We start from the raw sequence: 23330 nt of genomic DNA, 5'->3' as shown, positions 1-23330 counted from the left end.
TTATCATTCTAAAATAATAGAATGTAAGAAAAGTCAAGACATGTCACGATGTGAAATAAAAAATAAAATAAAATAATCATTTTAAATTTTAAAATCGAAATAACATTTAAGGTAAGTATCAATCATCAATGAAGACATTGAAAGTATACGTTATTCAACTCTCCTCCAAGGCTTCTTTTTGAAAGCCAAAAATTTGCCACTTACAAAGTACTCATTGATACATAAGCCTTTTGAAACAAAGAATCTTGAAGGTTAATTTATACGAAAATTTTGCCAATCATAAACCTAAATGGACTATTTGTAAAGCTAAATGGGCTATTATACAAGTAGCTTTAGACTAAAGCATTGTTTTGCATGCCATGATTGATGTTGCCTTCATTTGAAGCAAGCGCTTGTTCAAAGCAAAAGAAAAAAAGGTTAGGCTTTTGGTACATATTTTCAAAAAGCTTTATCACCTAAAGTTCAAAAAGTAAAAGTCACCTTAGAAAAATATTTTTTATTAAATTTACAAAAGTAGTAGATGAAAATGCTTTGCAAAATTGAGATGCATATCTTCACACAAAAGACAAAAGCCAACTAGCAACACAATGTCTACATAACTTGGAATGCAGTGGTAATATCTTGGTTCAAAATGAAGGTCCCGGTTATAGTTTCACAAACTTGGGCATTGTCTCGAGCATTTTAGTAATAAATTTCAACAAATAGCTTTGATTTATGTAATGACTCTGGCTGGCTAATTAGATTATGTATGATGATGATGTCCGGTTATGTATGCCTGGCTTTTGTATACAGCGGCCTTTGTCCCCCCCCCCCCCCCCCCCCCCCCCAAACCCTTTACTTCTCTAATATAATTCACTCGCGCTTATGGTTTTTCTTTTAACAAAAAAAGGGATTGCTTCCTTTCTCACATACATTGAGAAAACCTTCATTGGCTCGTCCCTTTATTTAGTGAAATGGTCGCAAATAAGGCCCTTATTTAGTGGAACATGTAAAAGATGTCTAGAGGTTCTTGTGTAGATCTTGTAGATGAAGAGTTTATAATCATGTCCACAATTCTAATGTCTATAAAGTTTCAAAATCCAACCTTTTTTCCTTTTTCTTGGTTTTATTACTAGGCCTTTTTCAAAAGGTCAATAGGTCCTATATTCATATTTTTGATGAAAAGAACATAGTAAAAATAATTAGCCACTCATAGTTCTATTGACTTTAGGAGTATTTCAAATTTTCAAGTCAAGCTCCTATTTTCTTTTTGGTACCCATAATGCATGTACCTTCTTGGCTTTTTGGTCTTTTGAAATCGATCATTAGATGCTCCTCTCCTTTAAACATTTTCTCACTCATGTGGCCGAATCTTTATGTTCATGCACAAATAGACACTAAACTAGTCTCAGCCTAAAGGACCTTTGCTTGCTAAGAAAGCAAGAAACTTTACTCTTCCAAGGTTCTTTAGAAATAGTGTGAGCTGTGTCTAGATATTAAAGTCAAATGCAAAATGGCACCCCAAGCTTCTTCAATAGATTTTAAAGGAAGATTGAAAATACAAATAACATCAAGAATACTTAGAAAAATTTAAGAATACTAATTTTTTCAATATGTCAGAATATTGTTAAAGAATATTTGTACTTTTGCCTCTTAACCTAGCAATCCAAACCATACTATAGTGCTCAAAGGTCTACAGTGCCTCATGTATGCTACCATAGCATTGTTGGGTCTATCTTAGCATAATGCTTTGAGGAAAAAAATGTGGCCCCACACCATTCTATTATTAGATTCTAGAGGGGGGGCACATTGATGGCTAGCCAAAGCAACAAACTAGGAAACCGGCACAAGATGGGCTTAAGCCATTGATGGTAAGAACAACGTCATCACTTCTATGCACCATACCGTTGCTTCCAAACTTCAAAACCTTCCCCAGTTCCCCTTCCCAACACTACAAGAGGTTGTGTGCTCTTGTGACGCTGTTAGCGATGGAAATACACTGGGTTTTTATAACCCCGGCGTCGCTACAAGAGCGTCGCTATATGCATCGCTATAAGCGTCGCTATATAGAGACGCTCATAGCGACGGTTATAACGACGTTTACACAGAAGTCTATAGTGACGCTCATAGCGACGCTACAGAGCCATAAATATCGACGGTTATAGCGACGCCCGAGAGAATTTTTTTTTGGTGACAGGGCATTGAATGCCCTGTCACCCATCAACCATATTGTACTTAATTCACTTTTTAAAAAAAGTGCAAGGGTAGATAATAGACCCAAAATAGTCATCCACAAGACGCATTGTTTGCAAAATTGACAAGCGTAAAATTGGCAATTGTACACATCATAGGCAAAACGAATTGATTGGCAAACGTAATAATGACAATTGTACAACATCATAGGCATAAAGAATTGATTGGCAAAATAAACTGCGTGACAAATGTAATAATATACATGGTTCAAAAAGACGTATAAAATCCCTCTCATGATACATAAGCTATGAGAAACCCTAAACTAATGCTATCTAGCTATGGCTAAACTAACGTCGTCTAGTCAGACGTCTCATCGCGTCCAAGCGGCGTATCTGTCGGATTCTGCAAAAAAAGACAATAAGAAAGCTTTCAGTAAGTATAAACATATAACGGCATTTATAAAACAATACAAAAAATAGAAAAGAGTAAACCCTAATACTAACCATGCCGTCGCGAGAACTGAGAATGTCCATCAGGGCGTTTAAGCCCTTCCTGCCTGCGTACTCGCGCTCGTACGGTGTGGGATCACGTCCTGTCATCGACCACTGTCAAAACATACAAAGATTTCATTATGTTAGAATTAAAAAACTCATAAACCCTAAACTATCGAACATAAAGAGCAATGCGAAAACACTTACAAAATCGGCCTCAAATGATGCCCATCCACCGCTCCCCAAGTGGTGCGAGCTCCCTGCCTCTACTCGCGCTCTGGCTGCATCCTTTTGTTGCTTCCACTTGTCGGGATTCTCGCGCACTGCTTTCTTCGCATTTTCCCAATCTTCTTTGGCTAGCCAATCTGGCCTGTTCCACCCATGCTTGATTGCTTTTTGCACTTCGGAACGCTTATGTTTGCAGTATTCGCGCATTCAAATCTTCATCAGGTCTTCATTGAAGCGCTGATCCCGTGTTGGAACGAGAAAGTCATCATGAAGTATGCTGATGACTCTGTCTTTTAAATCACTTGGTACTTCACTCCATTTGTTTAGTATGTAGTGTCTAAACAGCTGAGAGCAAAGACCACGCATACGCGAGATCACCTTCTTGCCGTCATCATCCATGATGATGCCGCCACTGAAGTCGACGGAGTAAGGCAAGCCCTCTGGCCAGTGACGCGTGAACCTGGGTGTCCCGGCAGGGGTCTCTAGCGGCGTGTCGATGGGGGTACTGACGTCAGGTGTCTCCACCGGCGTCTGGGCCCCGAAGCGAGGAGTGTCGAGTGGGGTGGCTCCTGGCGGAGTAGGTAGAGATGTGTAGCTGCTAGGAACAGTTAGCCGCGCAAAACCTGGCGTAGATGGCGATGCTGTGGCTGGTGTGGGGGCGGGCAAAGAAGGGGAGGGTAAAGAGCCTCGTCGAACACGAGGCGGTGTGGAGGCATCGGCGACGGAATCCCCACAACAACCGCCACAGCCACCACTAGAGCGCCGGTGTCTAGACGAGTGTGAAGATCGTCTCGTCGACACCGAAGCTTCGGAGCCCGCCGAATGCTCCGAAAGAGAGGGAGATGCGGATGGAGTAGGAACGCGCGATGATGCGCCAGAGAGATGACACTCCACGTACCACTGTCTCTGCTGCGGTGACAAAGAAGAAAGAAACTCCTCATCATCCATACATGCATTAAACACATGAATATTTAAACTTAATATTGAATGAATAGAGTAGACAATGACGCAAAGACCATTAAATACAATGACGTAATGACGCATATAAATACAATGACGCAATGAATTGAGTGATAGAAGAGGCAAGTCGAAAACTCAGAATTTTCAATCAAAAGATGTGAGCACGAGTAGAAAAGAGCGTTATACACCATGGAAGGTACTTAGAGAGCCAGAGCGTTTACAACACGGAGCAAAATTGTTCAAATACAATATTTGTGGCTTTAAGAGATCTCTCTCTCATCCTCGCATAACTCAACATAACTTCCTATATCTATATATCTATATAGAGCCCTGCATGTATACACATGATAATAGATCAACTATGGGAAAAAACAAGATTTACAGTGTCTGAGTGAGGAGTGTCAATAGATCACCTGAGCATTCTGTTAGCCCGGGATAGTCATGCATGGTCCACATTAGAATGCCTCTGATCAAAGCATTCCGTCGTCCTGTGTGTCGGCTCATATCCACCACCTCTATGCCAATCCACAATTTTTGTAGCTCTTCCAATAGTGAACGAAGATACACATCCATATTCTCCACTTTATATCGCCCTGGCACAATCAAGCTTAGCCATAGGTGCCCCTTCTTCGTAGTCAACCACGGGGGAATGTTGTAGTTGACGATGACAACGGGCCATACACTGTAAGATGTTTATCTTTGACCAAATGGATTTACGCCATCCATAGCTAGGCCTAAGCGCAAATTTAGAGCTTCCTTGGCAAAATCCGACCATGTTCCATCTATATGTTTCCAGGCTGCGCAATCTGCAGGAATTCGTAGCACACCATCTGAAGATTTATTCTCCTCATGCCATGATGCTAGGGCGGCCATGGACTTACATTAGAAGAAATGCTTGATGCGAGGAAGCAGAGGAAAATGTCGCAAAACCTTTTGTGGAATTTTGTCCCGTGGAGATCTACTCGATATCTTTCGGAATCACATTTCGGACACTTCTCCATGTCTATGTATTTCCCTCTGAAAAGAATGCAATCATTAGGACAAGCGTGGATAGAATTGTAATCCATCCCCAAGTTTCGCAAAATCTTTCTTGCTTCATCTCGGGAATCTGGCATCACATTGTCAGCTGGTAGTATGTGCTCTTTAAGCAATCTACACAACATAAAAATACGATACAGTCGTGTAAAAATCTATCAGATCATTATACATTTAGAGTTTTATTAAAGTAAATTAATTGTAATAGATCACCTGAAAAGCGATGTGACGCTAGTGTCACTCCATCCAAACTTTGCCTGCATGTTGAGAAGAACCAGGAGTGCTTTCAATCTAGACATACGTGCTTCATTATACAATGGCGTATCGGCTTCACTTTTCATATCATCATAGATAAGCCTTTCTGAATCCATGATCGTCTCGATCATTTCATCAATCTCGGGCTCAAAAATTGCCTCGTTGGGAATGTGCTCTGCATGATCATCCCCCGAGCTTTCAGAGGCTACATCTTGTGGCCTCACATATGCTGCTTGACCAAAGCGCCTGCGAACACGTCTATTGGGTTGCAAGATTGCTGCTTGTTGGCCAGCGTCAGAGTCCGATGAGTTATAATTGGCAACAACTCGATCTATAATAGATGGATCGAACTCGCCAAATTCGCGAACGTGCTGCAAAGAAACACGTCTTGTCCGTCGCACAGCATGCTTGCATTGATTACAAGGACATAAGACCCTCGTTGAGAGATAGGTGTTTCGGTTGGACGGTCCCACATCCTCGTCACTACTCATAATGAGGATAAAAATCTTATAACCTGGACAACAAATTTAATATTCTATTGGCATTCTTCGTCTTATCTCTCTCTCTCTCTCTCTCTCTCTCTCTCTCTCTCTCTACCTCACATTCTCTAGTCATGTCCAATCCCCGCACACCTCGGTCTAGAGGTGCACGGAGATCAAAACCACCGGGTTATAATCTCGTCTTTATTGGTCAATACCTATATTTGTGGGTACAGGAAATCTACAGACCCACGTCTACATGATACTGCATGTAGTGGACAAAACCCCTTTGCCTCTTCTCTAGCTGTAGCACTTCACAGCATCTTAACATCTTTTCACAGTAGATCTTTTCACTGTTCATCTAACTCTAAACCCTAAACCGTAGGTAATTCTTGCGTAGACTCGATCTAACATAAATAAGCGTAAACCTAACTAAAAATAAACCTAAATCTAATTTAACGTAAGTCTACATCTAACCTAATCTTTAACGTCTTTTGGGATAGTTTCCTACGACGTTAAAACTCTCTTCTTCTTTTGTGTGTGTGTGTGTGTGTGTGTGTGTGTGTGTGTGTGTGTGTGTGTGTGTGTGTGTGTGTGTGTGGGTAAACCTAAATAAACCTAAGTCTAATCTAATATAACATAAATCTAAATCTAACGTAAATTATGTTATATTAAAAACAAAGAACTAAACTAACAGGGATTATAAGAACCTTAAAACTGATTTAACACATAATTTTTCACATAACTCGGCAAGAATTGGCATTCTCATCACTAAAGATGTAAGAGTTAACTTTCGGCGGTGACGCTGCCTCATCTCCATCCACATCTGACGACAGCAATTGGCCCTTTGGACCGTTCTTACTCTTGTTACTAACTTTGAAGTTGTTGTTGAATGACTAGAGGTTGTCTAGATGGTCATTGTCGGGGATGTAGTGACTCTTGCCGCCCAGAAGATCCACCTTCTTCCCTATCTTCTGAAGACATTTCACCAGTACTTTTGGATCGACGGAGCCCACCATGAGTGAAGGCAGCAATACCCTATATTCCATTGAGGGCTTTCTTCACCCACTTAATGCAGGCATCGCAGTTTATGGAGACCTAAATCTAATCTAATATAACGTAAATCTAAATCTAGCGTAAATAAACATAAATCTAACTAAAAATAAACCTAAATCTAATCTAATTTAACTTAAATAAACCTAAATCTAATTTAACGTAAGTCTACATCTAACATAATCTTTAACGTCTTTTAGGATAGTTTCCTACGACATTATAACTCTCTTCTTCTTGTGTGTGTGCGCGTGTGTGGATGTGTGTGCCAATAAAAAGAGATAAATGGTATAACCTTTCTATCACTTTTCGCCAAGTATGATAGATTGGTTATGCCATTTCCCTCTTGAATAATAGGTCTTGAGTTCAACTCCTCGTCGGCTAGATCTTTCGGTCTTTTAATTTCAATTAGTTTCCTACGACGTTAAATTAGTTTCTCTCTCTTTCTCTCTCAATGTGTGTGCGTTTTTTTGTTTATGCATGTTTTCTCTCTCTTTTCCTCTCTCAATGTGTGCGTTTTTTGTTTATGCATGTTCTCTCTCTGTCTTTTCCTCTTTCAATATGTGCGTTTTTTGTTTATGCATGCTCTCTCTCTCTTTTCCTCTCTCAATGTGTGTGTGCATTCTTTGTTTATGTATGTGTGTGTGCGTTTTTGTTTATGTTTGTACTCTTTCTCTCTCTCTCTCTCTCTCTCTCTCTCTCTCTCTCTCTCTCTCTCTCTCTCTCAAAAACACTATGTGTGTGTGTGTGTGTGTGTGTGTGTGAGAGAGAGAGAGAGAGAGAGGGAGAGAGAAAGAGGGGAAGGGAACATGAGAGTGAGGAGAGGGAAGGAGCATACCTGGCTCTTCTTCCTCTCCTCGTGTGTGTGTGTGTGTGTGTGTGTGTGTGTGTGTGTGTGTGTGTGTGTGTGTGGAGAAGAAAGAGAGAGAGAGAGAGAGAGGGAGAGCGTTACCTGCTCCTTACTTGAGGGTGCCGAAAAACTCAGATCTGAGATCTAAGTTTTTGGGAGCTCTCTATTATTTTTTTTTAGCCCAGCCGACGTCGCTATGAGCGTCGCAAATTTACTTGTAAATTTGCGACGCTCATAGCGACGCCGGGAATTATTTTTTTTGAGTGTCGCTAATATGAATAGCCTCTTGTAGTGCAAATCCTCTAAACTCAGTTAAAACAAATCCAATTTTGATAATTTGTGGCCCATTGTGGGGCAATTCCGGGACTTGATTCCTAATGCTGACCAAAGCCCAAGCAAAAAAAAAAGTATTATGTACTCCAAATTTTAAACCTTGCACACAAAGTGGCACAAAACCATGGCACAGCCACAACGTGAAATAAAAATATATATCTCAAATTTTATTCCTTTTAATGCATGGGAGTAAATGCAACAATGTACATAGTGTGCAATGTGTGAAGGTGGTTGCTATTTCATACATCCTTTACTAGGGAGTCATGGTGATAGATGTGGTGTTGCAGCGTGGTTTATCACTTTAGATAATGCCTTATTTGATTTGAGAATGTACAAATGTCAAGTGTTTCATGGTAACAGACATGTGTTCCATGCTGGCAAAAACCTCCCAAATACTAACTAGCATGCATAGCCATCACAAATTTCTCCAACAATCGTGACAAGAAAAAATTAAGTTTAGTATAAAATTTTAGCTCTAAGGTATTTTTCTACAAAAATAGGGATTTTTTAGAAAGGGTCATTTTTGGGCCAAAAATGGCATAAAATAGCCTATATTTGAGAGGATATACATAACCATAGTCACATTGCCAAAATGGCCATGTATGGAAGCAAGGGAGTTGCTTGATTTTTCCCTTTTTTGTGTATATTCACATCCTGGTTGCTCTATGAGAGTGTAATGCTACCATGGAGCATCTTAAGACTTGTGGGTTGATAAGAAATGCTCCAAGTTATTTAATGGTGTGTTTCAATAATTTTGAACATTAAATTATCTCTCCTTTGCTTATTTTTGAAAGAGAGGAAAATGCTGAAATGATAAATCTTGGTATGCTTATCTGATGGAAAAATGGTTCAAGAGGGTAATAGGTCTAGTAGAGTAGTATGTTTGGCCTAGAGTATTTACTTTAATGCTGAGAAGGTTGGAAGCAGGAACCTACAAGCTATTTGTTACTAGAAAATATGAAAGTTGTTGAGAAACAATTGGAATTGAGAGTTGATCTCCATAATTACTGAAATTGATGGGCTATGGTCATACACCTTAACCTAGAAGCCTCATGCTTATAAATTAGAAATAATTTGTCTACAGTGCAATATAGAGGCTACAATTTAGCATTGGTGGATTTGGAAAAAAAAGGAAAAAAGGTTGAAAACTAGGAGAATTTAGGTGTTAAAATTTTAGTGAAAAATGGGCTCAAAATCGACTGACCCACTTGGTAGGGTTAACATTCAAATGAATTGAGGTCATTATTTCATACTATAGGTGTTGGAGTTTGAGTTATGTTGGAAACGAAAAAGATCAACTCACAATTTAATAAAAAATTACAATGTCACTAACTCAATGAAGCTAAACCATATAAGAGATGTGGCTTTTAAAGCCATAATGAGATGCAAATGACTGCATTATGATGGGGTTCCTCAACTCCGCTAACCATATTGTAGTAATATTGAGAACCTCATACATAAATGTCAATCCAAGGGACGTAGCTAACATGAATAATGCATGGAGGCTACAAGAGATTTTCAATACTCTCAAAAACCCAATCACAATATGCTACAATCAATGTCGACCTCAAAAGAATCCAAATCTTTGAAAGCTTGCTAGTCTAACTCATGCATTTCACCTAGCAAATGGTGTATGATTGCAATCAAACTTGCCATGATGATAGACAAAACCATCTAGGATGATCTAGGGCCCTAAATCAATCAAATAGATGTTAAATACAAAATAAATTTGGACAAGTAGAGCTAGTTTCAACATGTTTATTTTGGCAATGGATACACCCTATAATTGCGTAATGTCAAACTCTATTCATAGCTACTCTGAGAATTGCAAACAAATACTTGAAATAAAGTTTAAGACTAAAAACAGCATGCAAAGGGCCACACGTTAAACATAGAAATACGGCAAGTGACTTACATTGATGCATAGAGCTTTCACCTGGGAGCATGATGTTGTTCTTGGATTTGAAAACAGACTTCACATGAGGGAGATACAAGGAAAGAGAGTTGACAGGTAGACAAAAGTACAAAACACAACATGAGCACAATTCATTATCTCATGAAAATTGGACTCAAATTACAAGAAATGGCCTTTATACTTTGCCAATAGTCAAAATCGGATCCTATAGCCAATATGGCTCATAAAATTGGTAAGCTAAGTGCCTTGGTTAAATAAGCTACAAGTTGCAAGCCATTGGCCCCAATCTAATCAATAAAATCTTACATATACAAACATAAAAATAATAATCATAGTTATGAATCCTATTCTGGTTGCATGTGGTCCCGCTTTGAATGGCATGTGCTAGCTTAGCAGCTAACATATCCCACCTTTTTAGCTCATGGTGTCTCGTGACACAATGGTCAGGGTGCTCGGTAGTGTGCTAGAGATAGTCTTTGGCTAGTCACATCGTCTCATTGTGTTGGTACAATGCTAAGTATCAAGTCCTTTAATTATTTTCTTATTTTGGGAGTGGTCTTGTTGCTAGCTATGCTACTTGAAAATCACTAAGTGTTAAGGCCAAAAGTTCCAAGTTAGACTTTTCTGTAGTAGATGATACTTGGAAATTTAGAGCACTAATTTCAATTATCTCACTCACAAGTGCATAAGAGAATGAAACCAAGTGGTAAGATGCTGAAAGACTACATCAATATCGATTGGCAGACAAACTATCATAACTAGCTTATCATTAAATCTACATTCATAGCCACTTAGCAAGAGCAATAATTTGTAAAATGAACGACCATAAAAAGATAGTAAGGGAGCATGTTGGAGTAAAAGAATAAGAGTATCTCCTTTGAGTGGCTAAGAAAGCTATGGATCTCCTTGCTGTTCTCAAAGCTCACAAGCTTGATGTTACTAGATCCTTAACTTTGGAACCCCCAAACGACCTAAAGTTTAACATAATGGGCTTAAAATCTATAGTTCACACTTGACACACAAAAAAATGCTAATCATATTCCCCACACCTAGTTTTGAGCTTTGTGAATGTTACATCATTACACAAAAATTCACCAAGCTTTTGGATCAACTCCTCAGCCTTTCTATACCAAAAGATGGGGTTTAAAACCTTGGTTCTTTCAACTGCAATTCCAAGTACATGCAGCACGTTATGAATCTCTAAGGTAGGCCTTGGAAGAAAGTCCACCCTACTCAAAATCAAAGAAGGATGATGAACATTAAATATGATATGATGAGGTGAATCAAGATCTGGCCACACTTTAATTAGAAATTGCACTTACTGCTCAGGTCCCCACTAAGATTCTCAAGAACTACAAATCCAAATGCAAAGACTTGAGTAGGGAAACATAGAAAATCCTAGGTACAAATCTCAACAACAAGTACGAAGGGTTGTTGTAAGAAGAGAAGCTCACATGACACAACTTGCTTAACCTACAAAGACACCTCCAAAGATAACTACCATATCTGCGATACTTCAACAAGTGTAACAATAGAGGAACCAAGCGTGCCCACCACTATCTCCACTAAAATAGCCACAAACTCCAATGCATTCTAATTACCACAGACTGAGCTAGAGCCTACATATGTGTCGTACACTACACATAGATAAGCACATTGATGTAAAGGGCTATGCCATTGCCTTCTCCTTAAAAGGATTAATGGCATGTGAGAATGATAGAAATTCAACTCAGTAAGAGGGATTTAGGTGCCTGCAGGTCACACATCCAATAAATGTATGCCATGGGTGGAAAGAAACAACTAGAAATTAAAGAAGGAGAGAACCAACTAAAAGGGACAATCAAGGTCCAAGGATGGCCACCAATTTTTGAAAAGCCACTATATGTTGTAATTGATATAGCCCATTTATTGAAGCCCCATCTACTTCAAGATGATGAGTCTTACCATAATGCAAGTGACTATTTTTGAGCGAATGACTATTCTGAGCAAACAAACAAACACATCCACACTAGTATGGCCGGCTGCCTTCGGCGGCCTCTCTCTCTCCCCCTCTCTCCCTCTTTATCGCGTGCAAAGGGGCTTGTTTTTGTTTTGGACTTTAGCCTTTAGGTCGCAGATTGTGACACCTGTAAAGGGCTCCCCCTTTCCGCCATATTATGTTAGTAGATAAGTTATTGTACAATGTTAGATGGCATGAAAATGATGAAACTTTTTTGAATTGCTTAGGAGCATGAAACTTCACATAAACGTCCAAAAACATATAAAGAATGAATTAATCGTGAGTCAAGTCAGTGACAATATGAGTACTAATTAGGGCCATCTTCGTAATGAGTGATCTAGAGGTAGTGATTATTCTTTTATTGAGCTAACTAAGATGAAAATCTTGCAAGTACAAAGCCATTTGTTCTGTTATTGAGTACCAGTGAATCTAAAGGTGCCAATGGCTTCCATATTTTTAATTCTATGCAATCTCTTAACCTTATATCGAGCCCCAATTAGCGAGGAATCCCCTTTTACACCTTGGCTAAGGTATACAAGCCAATTATTGTAACTTAAAGACCTACTTTGAATGCTCTAGAAAAAGAGTGTAGGTGCATTTTGGCAAAAGGCTAGTCCCTTTAAGGACTTAACACCCTTCATCAACCTTCACAGAGAGTCTTGCAAAAGGTCTCTTCAAAGAAATTTACATCTTAAAGGGAGCACATAATGACTCTTAATTTTACACTCTTAGCAAGAAGAAGATGTAATAATTAAATGTGGCAATTTTCTTTATATAAATCTTGTGGCAATAATTAAATGTGGGAATTGTCTTGTCCACCTTGTATCTTAGATCTTGTGAAAATAACTGTATCTTAGATCTTGTGAAAATAACTGTAGATCTTGTGAATGTATAGATAGTATTATAAAAATTCCTATAATCAAATTTTGTCACTTCTATGACATCAATTGTGTCTAGCATGTTGTTCAAGCTGTATGACTACCACTTATAGTAGTGAGATGTGACATCTGAGTTTCAAGACTTGTAGAACTTTATTTCAATTAGAGGAGGTTTAAATGGTTGAAAGGCAACCTAAATAATCTAGCTTAGATCAAACATGTTAAGACTCTTATCGACCGGTACTTAATATGGATGTTTTAATTAAATTTCTTACTCTTTAGAAGATTCTATAGAGTACAATTGTGTGCTTGCTTCCCCTACTACAATGTAGTGAGACTCAACTCTTAACTTGAGTACTTTAATTATGACACCTTTCAGTCCTTTGAGATTCTACAAAGCTTAGTTAGTGGCCTAGCACCATGATTGCATGTATTCAATGACCTGCATCTACTTAATCAATTTATAGTTGGTCATTCTGAGACAAAAGAGTGGTTTCTTTAACAATTGATGGTAGATCCTTTTAAAACAAATTATTAACAATGTACTATGAGCAAAACTTGTACTAGTAACTTAATGGGTTACCCCCTGCCACATGGCACACAGATTTCTATCCAACTAGATAGCACTCCGAACTCCAACAGAGTCCATTTATCTTATATGATCAATCAATCAATCAATCTCTCTCTCTCTCTCTCTCTCTCTCTCTCTCTCTCTCTCTCTCTCTCTCTCTCCCCCCCCCCCCCACATATCCATTGCTTTCCTCAATTGCACATTGGTTATCTGCTCTAAAACAACCTCCGTGTGCTAGTGACTGGATCTACCATGCAGCCTGCTTCTAAGCATGTCGAGGAATAGTTGGCATAGTTATGTGTTACAAAAAACTATGTCTCACGTGACCACTGTCTAATTGGTAGCATCTTTCTAATACTCGCTTCTTAAATATTGACCTTATCCATTAGATCTCTAGGTCTTTTACCTTCTCAATTAATACGTTGTACATTTATTATGGGAATACAATACAGCCACTCGCTATTGTGAGTTTGAAAAAGAAAAAGATTTTCACGTTTTTTACCTTACCCATTAGTATATATGAGATGAGACTGAGAGCTTCACACTTCGAAATACTCTGAGAACATAGTAGCCTTAACACAATGCATACATTACTTTGTTCTTGAATTACTTTGTTCACATAGAAAACACTTACATTACTCTGTGTGTGTGTGTGTGTGTGTGTGTGTGTGTGTGAGTGTGAGTGAGAGAGAGAGAGAGAAGAGAGAGAGTATCATAAGAACTTTGAGATAATACAACTTTTTGCCCTGTGAACATGTTTCTGCGAAGTGGCACCAAATACTATTTAGCGATTGTGGTCGGGGGTGGGAATTGCCCTCTCGTGCAAGGTATTTCCAAGCCCTTTTGACCTCTTGACAAGCCCTTCTCAGCAACTACACCTAGCTAGGTATGTTATCCCTTCCTTATGGAAGCTCATGATGTGGTGGAAAGTTACAATCTTAGAATTACAATTGGACTTGGCCTCAAGCTTACTGTACTAGCCCTTAAGAGTTTATAGAGTGAGTTGCATCAAAAGTCTATTACCAAGGGGAGAGAGAGAGAGAGAGAGAGAGAGAGAGAGATTACTCATTTGTGGCTACTTTGCTTCTAGTGCTTGGTCTTGAGCTCTGCAAATCCCTTGTCTTCATTTTTTTTTAAACCTTGTGCTTGGCTGTTGCATCTATCAATTCTACATCCATTTGTGAGTTGCAATGTAGCAAGGCATAAGAAAGTGAGAATGTGTGATTGAGAGAAAGTGAACAAGATTTTTGTAGATACAATTGCTTTCCTCCAAGGTTGATGATAGCCATGAGGCAGGGCCTAAACATTTGTGGCTCAATGGATGTGAACCAAATTGTGGCATATAAGTATGTGTGTCTCCATAGACTTAGGGTAACCACATGGCACATATAACATTCTAAACAACCCCAAAAAGCCATTATTCTAAATCCAAATGCCTTGATCATAGAAGGGGATCCACAATGTGTTCAAAGTTAAACTATGGTTGGAATGCTCATTGTTTTTTACTATGCATGCTAAGCCTTTTATACTTGATTTGTACTTTGAAACAATAGGCCTTGTTTTTTTGTTTGCCATGTTGGGGCCTTTGTTTTCTCTTTACAACAATAGTGTAAACTTAGAGAGAGAGAGAGAGAGGATGTCATTCATAAAAACAAACAAAATTTCAAAGACTCTTCAAATTCACTTGTGGTACAAAGTACATGTAGTGATGCACTCATGTTCAAGCAGGTGATATTGTTAGACAAGGGGAACTAGAACCTAGGAGTCCACCACCCAACCACCCACTATATAGCATGGCCCCTGGCCCTTTGCCCTAGTTGGACTCCCTTTCCCGGCCTTGCCCTTGTTTAGTTCGGCCTTGCCAGTGTCCTGACATTACTCCCCCCTTAAGAAGAGTTTTTGTCCTCGAAAACAAAAGTGAGAAACTTCTTCTTAAGAACACTAATGTTTTCCCAAGTGGCACTTTCCTCAAGTCGGTGTTTCCACTTGATTAAGGTTTGTTAACGTACATGATGACGTGTACGCAACTCATGATAATCGAGAACACGTTCAGGTTCATGCGGTAAGGTACGAAGCTCAATGAAATCAAGCAAAATCTGTTGGTCAATTACATTGTTGTCCCCATGTAACCGCCTACATGAAACACCGGATGAATACGAGAATGTGCATGTAGCAATAATTTGTAGGCACGATCACCTACTCACTTGAGTATTTGAAAGGCCCACAATATCGGGGAGATAATTTAGGTGTTGGCCCAGTTTTCAGACTTTCTGAATGTTCTGGCACACGTAAAAATACTTCCTCCCCTTCCTCGAAGGTAACTTGCCGACGTTTCTCATCAGCATACTTATTATACCGATCTTCTACTTGTCGGACATTCTGACGAGCGAGTTTCAGCATATCCATGTGGTCTTGGAGAAAATCCTTAACCTGTTGGAGCTTTTCGGTTGCCAACCCCACCGTAACAGGTGACCTAGGTTGAAACCCATACATGAGCATAAAAGGACTAAATCCAATTGTGACATGCTTAGCACTGTTGTTAGCAAACTCGAGCATAAGTAAGTATTCTTCCCAATCTGACTATTTTTTGATGATGTATGCTCTTAGCATATCCTCTAGCACCTGGTTAACCCGTTCAGTCTGACCATGTGTTTCTGGATGATCGGTTGTACTGAGGTTCAGTTGTGTACCCAATCATTTAAACACAGCCCTCCAGAAGTGACTGTTAAATTTGGGATCACTGTCACTAACAATGTTACTTAGCAAACCATATAATTTGTATAGGTTGTCCACAAATAACTTGGCTAGTTCTGGTGTCTAACTATTGATTTAGTTGGAATAAACTTACATAGTTTAGTCAACTGGTCTACAACCACCCATACCGAGTCATGACCTCGTACAATGGTTGGTAAACCCACAATAAAGTCCATAGAGATGCTTTCCCATTTTCCATTGGGAATCTCCAAAGGATGTAAGAGTCCTCCTGCTTTCAGGCGCTCTACTTTGTTAACTTGATATGTTTGGCAATGCAAGACATAATCTTGAACAAAGCCATGTATACAAGGCCAGCAAAACTGTCATCGTACGAGAGCATAAGTTTTTCTAATACCCAAATTCCCTACACTTGGACTATCATGACATTCATAAAGAATTTAGCGCCGAATGTCTGTGTCCGTCGGTACACAAACTCTCCCCTTATGGAGTAGGTACCCATTGTCGATGGTGAAATGCTTCCATCGCTGTAGTTCATCACTCGATAGAGGAGAACTAGGTGTGGAGGTTAATGTTACACTACCATCATGATTCATTGGAGTGAGAGGGATCCCTTATTTGTACATGGCTCCACACTTTGGAAAATGCGTTTTCATGCTCATATTTGCCTTTGAGAGAATCCAAAAATTCACTACGAAGTTCCGTGAACAAGAGAGAATTGATCTCCAGCATACGACTTAGAGCATCAGCCACCACATTGTATCGACCTTTACGATACCTGAGCTTGGCATCATATTCCTGAAGAATCTCGGCCCACCTTGCTTTTCGACCCTTCAAATCTGTTTGTTGTGTAAACCATTTGATGCTTTCATGGTCAAACACAATTTCAAACTGAGCACCATACAGATAATGCCGCCATGTTTTTAATACTGAGCTGCATCAAGCTTCTTGCTTTGAAATGCAATTGGCCGTCCGTCTTGTAACAGGATTGCTCCAATAGCATGATCACTGGTATCCGTTTGCAAAACGAATGGTTTCAAAGGATCTACAATAGCTAGTATGGGAGCTGTAGCTAATGCATCCTTGAGCGTATCGAAACTGTGCTATTGAGCGGATTCCCCCTGAAAAGCCTGGCCATTGCCTTTTAGTTGATCCGTCATGGGAACAACAATATTAGCATAGTTTTTAACGAACCTTCGGTAAAAACCTGCAAATCCCAAAAAAATCTGTAACTCTTTCAGATTTTTAGGAGAAGGCCATTTCCGGATGGTATCCACTTTGGATTGATCCATATATAACCCATTAGCTGAAATAACATGCCCTAGATAGTGAATTTCTTCTTTCAGAAAATCACACTTAGATTCCTTGGCATATAATTTGTTTGTTCGTAACAACTCGAACACCTGCGTGAGATGTTGTAAGTATTCTTCTTCAGAAGCACTGTAGACTAGAATGTCATCGAGGAAAACGATGACAAATGGGCCCAAGTACGGCTTCAACACACAATCCATAACTATCACGAATGTTGTGGACGCATTGGTTAACCCAAAGGGCATCACCAAGAACTCGTAGTGTCCAAACCGTGTTCGGAATGCAGTTTTGGGTATATCAGCAAGTCGAATGCGGACTTGGTGATATCCTGACCGCAAGTCTATTTTCGTAAAAATGCGAGCATGAGTGAGTTTATCAAACAACTCATCTACTCGCGGCAATGGGTATTTGTTCTTAACCGCATTTAAGCCACGGTAGTCTACGCACATGCGCATACTGCCATTTTTTTAATTCACTAATAGGATAGGAGAGGCCCATGGTGAAGAATTGGGTTGTATATACCCTCTGCTAAGGTAGTCAGCAAGCTGACGTTCCACCTCAGCAGCTTCAGAATAACTCATACGGTAGGGCAATTTACTGACAGGTTTACAGCCTGCAACCACCTCAATGCTATGTTGCACCAATCGTATCAACAATAATCCTGGTGGCAAATCATTAGGAAAAACATCTTTAAGTTCCTTTAATAATTTCAGTAACTCACTAGCAACGTTTGCTTGTTTAGAATTAGCCATTGGTGGAAGAGATGAGAGAGAAGCATGCGGCGTTGAGAAATGTTCAACAGATTCAATGTTAGAAAGAAAATGAGACAGTGAGTAACACAAGAAAACTTGATCTATTTCATTTTCAAAAACGAGGTGCATAAGCTCAGCGGTACAAATCAATGGTGATGAAGGTACATCCTTCTCTCCTAACAACAACACATGTGCGCCATGGGATTCAAACATCAAGCTGTTGTGCTCATAGCTACGCTTCAATGATGGTCCTAGGCTATGCAACCACTCCCTACCAAGAACCATGTCTGCCCTTTCCATGTTCATAACGTGAAAATCCAAGCATGTGGAGTAACCTTGTACTTCCAACGGAACAGCTCGACATTGAGTATCCCAGATTTCTGTATCATGTCCATTCATCATTGCTACCTTGTAGCGATGGGTACTCGGAGTTTGAGGCAATTTGAGTTTTTTCACCAATCCATAATTGATGAAATTGTGAGTAGCACCGTCATCTACCAAGATGTGCACCTTATGGCCTTGCAGAGATCCGTGCATACGTACTAACTCATGTGGTCCAAAGGTTTGTTGCCACATGGAAGCTGTGAGACAGCACTCATGTACCACCTTTGTGTGTGTTACTTCCACTGTCGAGAATCGTGAGGAAGACTCAAGAGGTAGCAGTTGCACCGTGTGCACTGCTTTCTCCTTGCCATGAGCAGTAGATTTCCCCTTGGGACAATCCTTTTTGCCATGACCGCTTCCTAAACATTGAAAACATAATTTCTCTTTCTTAGCTTTATCAAAGTCCTCAGGAGAGAGAGGACCCCTGGACCCCTTGGGTTTTTTAGATGCATCTGAATTGGCAGCTATAAATTTCCTTTTATTCTGCCCATACTGAGTGCGTATATTACCATGTGTATTAGTAGGCACATGAATATTATGTGCTTTCTTTTCATCTCGATCATCATGAATATGTGCTCTCACTATGGCTTCCTCAAGTGTTTTAGGGTCCTAGGTCTTGACGTACTTCTTAAGCTCTGGTGTCAGACCTCGTATAAACCCCCGTACCTGTTGAAAGTTATCTAAGCCTTCCAACTTGAGGATAACATCCTGATAGTGAGATATATATTCAAGCAATGATGGGTATTGGTACATGGAACACGTGTCCCAAGCCATCCAATTCCGATCTGCCTCATTTGTAGGCAAAAATTCTTTACTAAACATAGCTTCAAAAGTTTCCCAACTCTGTGGTATGATATTCTTCTCCTTGAGAGACATCCACCATTTGTAGGCCTTGCCTTCCAGAGTTAATCTCGTTTGCAAATCTCTGACTTCGTCCGGAGTACGTCGTAAGGCGTGAATTCCATCCCACTTGCTGAGAAAGATATTTACTGCATTATTGCAGTCTCGGTCTTCTCCCTTAAAAATCGGTGGTTTGGTGTTTTTTAACAACTCGTCCACTTCTTTAGTAGTGAGAGTGTGCAAAGTATCAGCAGTTGGGCCTTGCCCTAGAGTAGAAGGGCCTTGCCCTTGTGTAGCAACGTGCTCATGCATGTGCGTGTCAGCAGGACCCTTGGACTACTGTTGCATTAATTGAATCACTAATGTGGATAGTTTAGTAACATTTGCATTTAAAGCTATAAAATTTTCATCCATGACTGACATGCGTATCTGAAGTGCACGAAATTCTTGAATATCGAGCAATTCGTAAGTGTCATCACCTGCCGTAGCGTCGCGGGTACTCTCCTTGAGAGGATCCGACCGTGGGCCATCATGGGCAGGATCAGGAGTACTTTGCTCAAAATCAAAAGTCATATTGATATCTGAATCCATGGCGACACAGTGCGGTGCAAGGAATAGTCAGAAAAATACCTGAGATTGAGAGCACTTGCAAAGTGTAATTCGCCTTGCTAATTTCGTCAAAATCAATAGTACCCCGGTGGAAATCGATCCGAATTGTCCGCTGTATAGGAAATTCCTTAATTCCTTGGTAGCCGAATCAATTATGCTTGCAACCGTTAATTGATTTTGAAAGAAAATGGTACTTTGAACTCCCGTCGGAATGCTTTGATTAAATTTCCGAGTTTTTGCCCGGTAATACACAAAGAATTGGTGTGTCGAATTTTTTGCCGGTCGTGTCAAGATGCCGTGCCTTGCCGAGCCTTGCCGAATCCCCACACGAGGGAAGGGGGAGTACCCCACTGTGGGTACCGCCCCTTGTAATTGAAAAAAAGGTTTTTCCACTAACCCCCAAGGGGTTGGGCACCCTTGCAATGTGTAAAGACAAACACTCAGCGGCTATGGCCACTTACATTAGCATGCGAGGGAGGAGAAGAGGCTATGGCGGTCACTGTGTTGCGCAAGGGGCTTCGGCCCTGGGTCCAGAAACACTCCTCCGCCCGGCGCGATGCTGTAAAGCCTGCAAGGGTTAGGTTTGGTGCAGGCCCGGGTGCAGGTCCCGCCTCGGCGGCTCCTCCTTGCAAGGGGGGTTGCCCACGGATTTCCTGCTCGTCGTCCTCCTCACAGGAGAGGTGCTGCACGGTTCCTTGACCCCGACATGCAACTTGCTCATGCAAGTTTGTGTGGCTCCCCTCCTCCACGGCTGTGCCTTTCCCAAAAAAGAACCAAGCTCTTGATACCAATGTTAGACAAGGGGAACTAGAACCTAGGATTCCACCACCCAACCACCCACTATATAGCATGGCCCCTGGCCCTTTGCCCTAGTTGGACTCCCTTTCCACACTGCCTAGCCCGGCCTTGCCCTTGTCTAGTCCAGCCTTGCCGGTGTCCTGACAGATATTTCCCCATAATGTTAGCTAAAAGTTTGCTTAGTTTTGAGCTTGCTTGTAAATATTTTCTGGAACTATGGGACTCCTCAAGATGATCAGCTACGGTGCTTTCTTCTCAAGATCCTCTATAGTTCTTAACTTTTCTAGTTGTTCTTGGGACACTCCCACCTTGTCAATGTTAGTCCTTGATCTGTTGACTTCTTCTTTATGTTTCTTTGAATGTGGTGATTGTTGCGACTCCTCGATGCGAGAGGGACTAGAAGGTTCTTGGTCATTCTCTTTAGCAAACAACTTTCCAAATCCTTCCTTGAATGTCGTTCTCATAGGTGCTGAAGCTACTGTTTGTTTTGCACCTCCAACCCATTTGTGTGATGACTTCTTTTCCTGATGGAATCTTAAAACAACCTTGAAGGATTTTTGCATCGTGTCATTTATATTTCTCTTCATCAATCTAGCATTTGGTGGCATAAAGCTCATTATAGAGCTTGTAGGTCTCTGTGGTTGATCGGACCTCTTCTCCTTACAATGTCAAGAATTACCCTTTCGACTTTGGCCTTCCAGGAGCACTTGTAGTTGGTACTCTACCACCATAGGTAGCTCCACCACTTTCTTGGCATTTGGTGCTTACCATTTTGACCTCCTATTGTTAGTGCATTGGTAATTTGTGGAATAAGTTTGAAAAATCTCGCTAGAATTTTGGTACTAAAATTGACTCTGGAAATTTTATGGAGGGCTACGCCACTCTCTCCAAGCCACATTGGTGTGAGGCTAAGGCCCCAAGCACATATACAACCAAACATAGATCATGGATGAAGCTGATATGATTTCTACCACCCACACATTGGGGTACCTATGTAAGATATCAAAACTTTTATCTGCCCTTGTTCCCTCTCGTACTGAGAATGCACAGAATCACTTGATAGAGGATAAGAGTGACCAAGGTACAAGAACAAGGTACAAAAGCATAGTTCCTTCTCCTTCTTCTCCTCCACCAACTGACCAGTTTACAAATGGTTTGGAATGTTTCCCTTAAACCCCCAACATGGGATTAGTCCTCTTTGTTTTGTTTTTTGCGTCTCAGATTGTTTTGGAGCCATAAGAAGTCAGTGTCCATAATACTATACCATCACCCCAACCAACTAAATATTTCAATCTAGCAAATAAAGAAGTCAATCCTAATGTAGTGCAAAGAAGCTATCTACACACACCACTATATTGGTGGTCTTGAGAGATACAAGGTAAATCATTGTAAGCTCTACACTCCTACCATTAGACCTACTCAACTGGAGCTTGATGTTGATCCTTTCCTACTTGTGAAATGCTCAAATGCTCAAAAAAATCATAGAGCTATAGTCATTGCAACAAGCAATGATGTAGTTAGTCCTTGCATGTATCAAGGAGGCAATGTGTGTGCTCAGGTGATCAAACAATAGTGCTATCCACTCTATTCCTACTTTAATGCACATCCTAGACCAAATGGCAGCACCACAAGGATTATGCACTCAAATACAAAATCAATCTTGATTAGCAACTTCAACACACATGCACTAAGCAAAGAGAGACATTAACATCAATTCTATTCAAAATACTCAATCATTATGTATAAGGGATAATGTAGGAGTAAAAGTATAGAATAGAGTAGCTCCTTGTAGTGGATATGGATGTTATGGAGACCCTTGGTACTTTCAAAGCTCACAAGCTTGATGTGACTAGCCTTTTTACTCTTGTGGAGTTTAGAAAAGTGGCGAAACCACTCTATTTTATACCCACGTGAACCCTCTTTGAATGCTTTTGTGAACATCTTGGCCACGTCATCTGGGATTCATAGCCACCTTCATTAGGTGTGGTATGTTCCATTTTCCAAATCTTCCATTCTTTGTTGTTTTTCATCTTGAGTACCTGGTGAAGGTGTAGAGCTTTCATATTATCCACAAGCTTTGCCACTTCTACCACCTGTCCTTTTTGAACTATTGAGAGAGATTTGAAGGCAGTCCGTACAAACTTTTATGGTTGTTGATTATCTTCTAGATAATCAAGCTCTTGATCAGGTTGACCTTCGATAAGGAGAATTTGCTAGTAGAGACCAAGTGTCTATAGCTTCATTTAAGCATATCAACTTTGATATTTTTATGTAGCTCCTCTGCATATTTGACCTAATGATCTCTTTTTGATTCTAACTCCTTCAGCGCGCTGAAGCTCATCACTTATGGATTTAACGATAGATTTTGTTTGGCAAATGTCCTCTTAGATGGTTGCCTAGTTAGTTTGTGATGCTTCCTCTTTGTCCTTCTTGCCAAGGCTACTTCCATAACCAGAATCTTTAGCTTTAGGTTTTTTTTTTTTTTTTAAAGCTATGCTGCCACTTTGTGTTTAGGTTTCTAGCATAGATCCATCTTCTTTTTCTACCTTTAGAGTTTAGGTTGGTTCCTCTAGGGAGTATGGTGTCTAAGGGGTTGCATTTTTGACAAGCAATTACATTTCTTCCCCTAGATTTTTGCACTCTTTTCCCTCAAAAATTGTTGGGGTAAAGGCGTATGTGCCTTGCCCGATCACTAGGCTATGGGTGCT

The 23330-nt window shown here is 40.2% G+C and overlaps 1 pseudogene; it reads left to right on the top strand.

The window, feature by feature from the left end:
* The window catches only part of LOC147417740 (uncharacterized), a 73046-nt pseudogene that overhangs the window by 12481 nt on the left and 37235 nt on the right, over nt 1-23330 (top strand).

Source organism: Adiantum capillus-veneris, chromosome 30, assembly GCF_014529385.1.
Source record: "Adiantum capillus-veneris isolate H3 chromosome 30, ASM1452938v2, whole genome shotgun sequence".
NCBI classification, from domain to species: Eukaryota; Viridiplantae; Streptophyta; class Polypodiopsida; order Polypodiales; family Pteridaceae; genus Adiantum; species Adiantum capillus-veneris.
This window is presented reverse-complemented; position numbering and strand designations above follow the sequence as displayed.